Here is a 7,566-nt window from a genome sequence, read left to right on the forward strand (position 1 = left end):
ATGACAGAAAGCACTCTGGAGGAAGATTATAAGTCTTTGAAATGAGAGGACTACACAGGGTCTGGTAATTTGAAAAAATTTGTAAATATTAGCCATCTTTTGAAAGACTGTGTGTGTTAGACACAGCATGAGATCACTGCAAAATAAGTAAAATTTCAGGGATAGGCATTAATTCCACAACCAGCCATTCAGTAACCATGTCAAAATTTATAAGACATTAACTGTTTCCCAAATGTTTTCATAACTAACTTGCTGCTTTGACACTGTCATAGTCATATGGTTACAACAAATATAAAAGTAGCTAGAATAAGACATGTAGCAAAATTTTGTACCAGGTATACAGTGTCTGAAATAATCCATTTTTCATTGGACAGCACTAGCCGTTTGTGGAAATAGTGATCAATAGGTTAATTCAAGTCTACTGCTAGAGGTGCTTCTGAAGGCAGTCCAGAACTGCCATGGAGGCAATTGAGACAGGCAGTAAACCAGCATATAGCCATTTGTTGTGTCCAAATCAGACAGTGGGCTCATTAAGGTAACCAAACTCAGGTACAAATACTCAAAGCTCAACAGACAGGCAGCTGTGGGTTTCAGGGAGGTACACCGAAAGTGGACTCTTGTAACCAAAGTGGTGCTTATGTCTCATGAGTTCTTTGACTTCCTTCCAAAATGTCACATATTCCTGTGTTTTCCATGCGTAGTCAGTCATGCACAGGTTTCAAAAATTCTGCTTACAAGCTTTTACTACTGTAAAATAAATCTGTTTTTAGAGCCTTTGATTTCATATGATCTGTGAAATTTATACTGTTGCTTAATGACTAAAGCTGGTAGTGTCATCACTGACTTTTTCCTGAAAGAAAAGGAAATTCTCAAAAAGAGTGTATACCTCTGAGGTGTGAAACAGAAAATATAACTAATTTTGTTGACCAAATTATTTACAAGCTATCAGAACTATGCCTACCCTAACCAAGTTCTGTGATCATGTGTCATTATCGTCTGTCCTGAGAACCATATGCCCTGTATGCTCCATCAGGGTCCCCTGATCTAAAGTAAAAGACAAGCCCCAACTTGCTTCATATCCACACCACACCCCTAACCTTTGCACAACAGCAAGAACCACACATACTGAACACTCACAAATTATCAATCATGCTTTGAAAACACACTCCATGTACCACACAGTGTTAAACCATCTAGAAGGAAGTGGAATTTACTGTGAAAATACTGCAGATTGAGTGTACATCTGTACCATGGCTTTCATATGCGACATAAAATATGGATGAGAAGTCCAGTTAATGTACTGTAAGTTCTTGTGCCTAGAGTTCTTTACCCATCACCAACTCCCTTTGAAAGAATTTAACCTTATTTTTACTTGAGACTCAGCCTCTGAACAATTATTCAATAACAATAATAAAGAGTACAGTTTCATCTCAACTTTTAAATGTCTCAAATGTTTCAAGCAACTACTGTGAAGAATGCATACTTTTTTAAAAAGTAAATTTACCCATTGTATTGCTTACTTTGGCTCACTGTCTTCATAGAGCAACACTGTAAAGGTATGGTATGACATTAAAGCTGCAAAAATGCAGGACATCTTTTTGCCCTAAAGTCAACAGCTTACTCTTAGCAAGCAGAGACGGCAATGACTTTACTGGGGCTTAAAGCATGGGAGATAATCAGATGTGACCTCAGAACTTAAAGCTGAAACAAAATCTGGTAAACTGGAATTCAAGCATTTGTTGCAGCCTCGAGGAAGAGGGCTAAAGGGAACCCAGGTCATTTATGGAACCAGGTTATGGGAAAGTGGTATTTGTTCATTCTATTTAGGTATTTAGGGCTCTAGTGAGCTTTAAAATCAGATTATCACACAAAACCAGTGGTAGTGTGAGCCAAGATGGTATGATTTTATGGCTAAAGTATCATTCCAAACTGTAATCATCGCTATACAGCTACTTAGTAAGCATTTTCCACGTAGAAATACTTGCAGTAACTAAAATTTATAGAGAAAGCATGGAGACTGTCAATAGTTATTTTTATCTTTCCAATATATTGATCTCACTGTTACAGAACAGTCTGGTGACAGAAACGGCGTTTAGAAATAATTTATCAGGCACTGTGGTCAAGCAGAAACATTAGCCGACATGGTTTGTGTTGCCAGTGTGATCTTCTGCCACACCCATGTGTGAGAACATGAAGCCCTCAATTCTATATATACACAGAAAACAATGTCAAATATATAATTTCATCATACTACATCAGAAGTTAGCATTAATCAATACAGATTATTAATACAAAAATAATAAATTGACAGTTTGGATTATATACAACATGTGCTGGGAGAGGGGAAACAGCATGCAACAGAACACATCCTAAATTGTAAATGTTTGAGAATACTGAAAAGACAAAGACCACATGAAATCCAAAACCACGTTATATTTATTACAAAATATCTGAAGGGTCATTAATCAAATAAGAAAACAGGAAAGAAAATTCTTGGCCAAAAAGTTACTTCACAAAGCCTGTGCGTGTTTGCACTGTCGCAGCATAAACCACCAACTATTTCTGAAAGCAGAGACTTTTGGCAGAGTCCAGGACTCCCAACAAAAATCATTAGACAATGAACTTGGTGAACTGACCTGCCATGGACACAGCTTGTCACAGTCACTTGTCATCAAATATTTACAGTGTCCACCAGTTATGCAGGGCTCTGTGCCGCTGACAAAGCTACCTCTACCGCCTGTCAGCGTTCTTACGCCTGACACACAGATTAACAGATTTAGAAAGCTGTGGTCACCCCATGACGAGAGTACCCTCGGCTGGGACGGGGCGCTAATCCGGGTCCCAAGCGTTTGCTTCTAGTTCACGGGACGCTTGTCAACTCCGAGGGGCACAGATGCATAGCTGTCAGAGCCACTTCTGCAGGATGAGTGGAAGGCTGAGCTCAACAGGCTTACATGTGACCCCTCATCATATTACAGCAGTTACCCAAATCATCTTACATCTTTTTATGTCTATCTCTGAATGATCAATTTTAAAACTTTGGCACCCCACCAAATATCTTTGAAGCAATTGTATTAGAAGTCCAATATGGTTTAACCTGTATTGTACTAGCACTCGTACACAGGCCTTTTCCTAACAAGATGGATTGAGGAAGCAGCGCTGTCACTTTAAGGCTTCAACAAGGAACTATTACAAGATACTTCAAATGAAAATCTTAATTATGATGCAACATGTCAAATTAACCAAAACTTAAATACAAATTTTTAGATCGATTTCAGGGTCTTGGTCTCCTTTGCTGGAAGGATGGCTGGTGCTGCAGTGCAAAAGTCTCTGGAATGCATCAAAACATAACTCTGAAGACAAATGTTACATTTACAAAGCAGGCATCTGCATACATAGATCATGTGATGCACAGCTATCAGCTGCAATGGGAAATTTGAAATAACCTTTACAAAACGCATACAGCATTTGCTAGGGCCAGAGCAAGGCCAGATGCAACATCGCCAGAGGAGGTCACTTTAGAAGAGGGCCTCTCTCTACAATTACGGCAGGGCCCCAATCTGCAATAGAAAACCATCATATTTACTTCACGTGACCATAAATGTCACATGATCCAATGTACAACAACAAAAATGCGGTCATTTCCATAAGCAGCAACCGTTGTAAAAATAAAATAAAAAAACAGTTGTTAGGACAGCTGCTTTTTTCAGTGCAGACTTATAGTCTGAATATATACACAATAACATTAACAAGCTAAACAAAACAAAAAATGCCACAATGGGAAAAAAAAAAAAAAGACAGCAGAAGTCAAAAATTCAACTGGCAAATCTCAGAAAACATGGCTTTCCTCAAATAATTTTGCTGCAGGTATGGTAAATAAAGTACAGAACTTGCCACAAAAAAAACAGACAATGGATTGAACTGTTTAACTGAAGCAATGGCAGTCAGCTGAGGCAAAGAAATAAAATACTTTGTCTTTCAAAAAAAAAAAAATCTATGAAATTCTTATATAAGATACCAAACAGTGAAAATAGCTCACATATGGTCAATATCTACAGTTCTGAATCATCATTATATGGGAGTACATGTACTCAATTTTTAGAACAGTTTGGAAATGCCAGTAAACACATTTCCAATGCTTTGCCACCTCAAGCACTTACCATTTTCCTTTGCTGCATGCTGATTTTACAGTATGTTGAGTTGCATAAAACAATGAAATGCCATACATTTTGTTTTGTAATATTGCAGTTTACAAATCAATTCACAATGCTTTCTTTATCATGCATGGCCACTGGTAAACATGTCAAATTCAGGATTATGGCAACATTTTTTTTAGGCCCTTTTAAATAGTACTGCAAGAAATTGTTCCCACACTCAGTATTTCTTGCTTTGGGCCACCAAAACGGACAGTGTAAATCCGTGCTCTTTTTATTTTTTTTTAAAACAAAAGTCTATGTGCAGTAATACACCGCAGATCTAAGGCATTTGTAGAAGGGTCTGTTACAGCTGTGGTCTTACAACTCTGCTGTCGAGTTTTGAACATCCAATCTTAAGGGCTGGTAACCTTCACCTCCAAGCCCTCCCACACACACAGAGCTCTGAACCAAGCAACTCCCCATCTCATTATGCATCCCCAACGCTAAGCACTCACTTTCCAGTCTGAATTTCTGCTTCCCAAATCTAGGTTTTTATTAAAGGGAGATTAAAATTTAAATTAAAAAAATGTACTTTTTTAGTATATCTTCTATAGTTCAGCAACTAGACTGCAGGTTGAACATTTGCTTTAGACCTATGGGGATGAAAGAATAAGCAGGATTTCACGAATGTGCTGATTTTTATGATAATACTCCCCCTTCATTCAGCTGTATAATTAAACAGAACATACTAATTGCATGTCATGGCCTAACATGATTTTTAATTTGTACATATTCTCATTGGATGGCTGGCATTAATTATCTTCATCTACATAACTGGTGTGTGTGTGTGTATGTGTGTCTGTTCCTCTACGAAAGCATAATTATTATAAACACTGACCCATGACAGAACATTATTATTGGCTTACTTTGACTCTCCAAAAGTCTTCAACTGAATTTTGGCTTTACATATTTGTTTACTGCATTTATTTACTTCACTACTGATGCCTCAAACACACTAATCTTTTATTTAGTATCAATGTCAGTCTAAATAGCATTTCGTAAGCACCAGCTGACATGAGATGAGATCCAGTTTCCAAACTGCATAACTGGAATGGTGGATGTGACAGTGGCACCTGCCTGATGCATGCAGCCAACTGGGCAATCCAATGATTTACAGCCTGTGAAAACTTACTCAGCAGGATTTCCAGCACCTTTGTGCATTCACTCACACACACATCCACTATACAATGCTAAGCAGTATATATATATTAAAAAATAAAAATAAAAAAAAAAAACCTACAGCCGGCTGCTATGAATGACACCAATAAATGTTTAAAGCAGTAGTTATCACTTTTCAAAAAACCTCCTTGTCAATCTTGTAGATTTAAAAATCAATGACAAAGATTTATGGAGTGCAAAAGATTACCCCCCAGCTTGGTTCTATGGCACTACATTCAAAATGCCTTCCACATAAAAAGAAAATTACATAATAAAACTGAGTGCAATCTTGATATCTGGCTTCAACAACTTATCCTCAAGAGTTTTCCAACACCTTTTTTTTTAATTTTCATTTTTCAAGGCCAGTACCATTAATCTTTGAGTAGCATATAAAAAAAACAACCACCGTGATACTCTTTAAAGCATTGCAACCTTGCTACCTTTTCAAGGTGCAAGGTCTATGACTTAAACATATTTGACTGTGCAAATAACACAAGCACTAAATATCAAAATGCTACGCTTCTACATTTACATAGAAAAATCTGTCTTGTTTTGCGCTGTAGTTACGTTGAAAAAGTGTCTTGTTTTGCACTCAGAATGCAGCTAACCATAAATCATTAAATTTGTGAAATGCCAAAACACTAGCAAAGCAGTAAAAATGTTTAAACATACACTTATTAATCTGCTTCCTTATGACTAACATGTCCCATAAACCTACCCAAAAGATCTTCCATTTCAGAGGAAGGCAAAGAAACTCATTCAGACCTCATTTATAATTCAGCAGGAACTTTAACAAGCACAACATACTGTTGGCCATTTCTCAGACCCTGGTAAAGAAAGCGCTTACTTTTTTAAAGGATGTCACCGCAGAGCCCTTGCACAGCCATCACAACGCCGGCTCTCCTGATCCTCATAACTTCTTTCAGAAGAGAGATTAAGTGAAAAGTCAAAGATAAAAAGGAGAACGAATGTCTCTAACAGCAGCAAGCAAACACACCAATGGAGGTATTAGGAAGTCAAGAGAGATGGTCCTTTTACACAAGCATCTCACTGTGTTATTAAGATGAGTGAGAGTTCTTAGAAGACAAGGCCTGTTTTCAGTGGAAACTGCATCTTCTGTAGGCAATTGCACTGCCTAGTCATTTTTGCCAAGAACAACACAAGGCGTTACTCAGGGGAATATTCATGTTCATTCATTCACTATCAGAAAGGAAACTTCTCATTTATTTTGATAGGACAGAGACTACGAAGTTAAACCTTTTATTAGTTCTCAGATTCAGTGCAATATAAAGAGGAGAAATGCATTTATATCTATGAATTGCACAATCAAACCATTAGTACTGCCAAAGCAAATCTAAAGGGAAGACTTCTTTGGATGTATTGCATTATTAGGCAGTACAAAGAAATGAATAAATGTGCCCGTTAAATCAGACACTGAATTACTGCTAATAAAACCCTTCAGCACAGTTTTATTTCCAAAAAAGATATTTTTTCCTTTTACTTTTAACAACTTGAACTGAACACTACCTTTAAATATATATGGCCGTGCCTCTAAACTGCCAATAAAGTGAAAATGCTCACAAAGACTGTAAATGAGGATTATCAGCATAGATGTCTAATTGGGAAACTGAACACCGTCTTTGGAGGGGGGAAAAAAAATTAAAACAAGGGATCAATAAGGTAAGTAGTCTTGGATGATTAAATTAGTGGTAATCAAAGATTTTATTAGAATTTGAGCCTATGCTCATAGGTATGGGTTTCTTTGATTTAACAGGAAAAAGCCCCATAGGGTGTACTACTGCCTAGCAGTTAACGAATTTCTTCCCCTGTCTGTATTAGTCTTTTATATAAGTGCTATGCTTTCTAATGGTATTAATCAACAGCCCCCCACTTAAGTTCTTAAAGTACATTTATTACTGCACCAACTAGGTCTAAATTATTAAACCTTAATGATGTGGGCTCCAAAAATATGTTGTCCTTTACTTTCTGCACTGAGAATCAATGTTACACATTAGCAGTATAAATTAACCAATACTTTACCAAGGCATTTTGCAGCCTTCGACCTGTCCCCCTCAGTAGGATGTATATTCATGGACAAAGGCTCCCCAAGGCCTTATGGGAAAGGATGATATAGTTCATTTTAATGAAAGAGCTCAGTCCAAGTAATGCCTAAAATGAAATATGCATTCACCTTAAAGAAAATGTACATTTA

The sequence above is a fragment of the Scleropages formosus genome, chromosome 24 (genome assembly GCF_900964775.1).
Source record: "Scleropages formosus chromosome 24, fSclFor1.1, whole genome shotgun sequence".
Lineage (NCBI taxonomy): Eukaryota > Metazoa > Chordata > Actinopteri > Osteoglossiformes > Osteoglossidae > Scleropages > Scleropages formosus.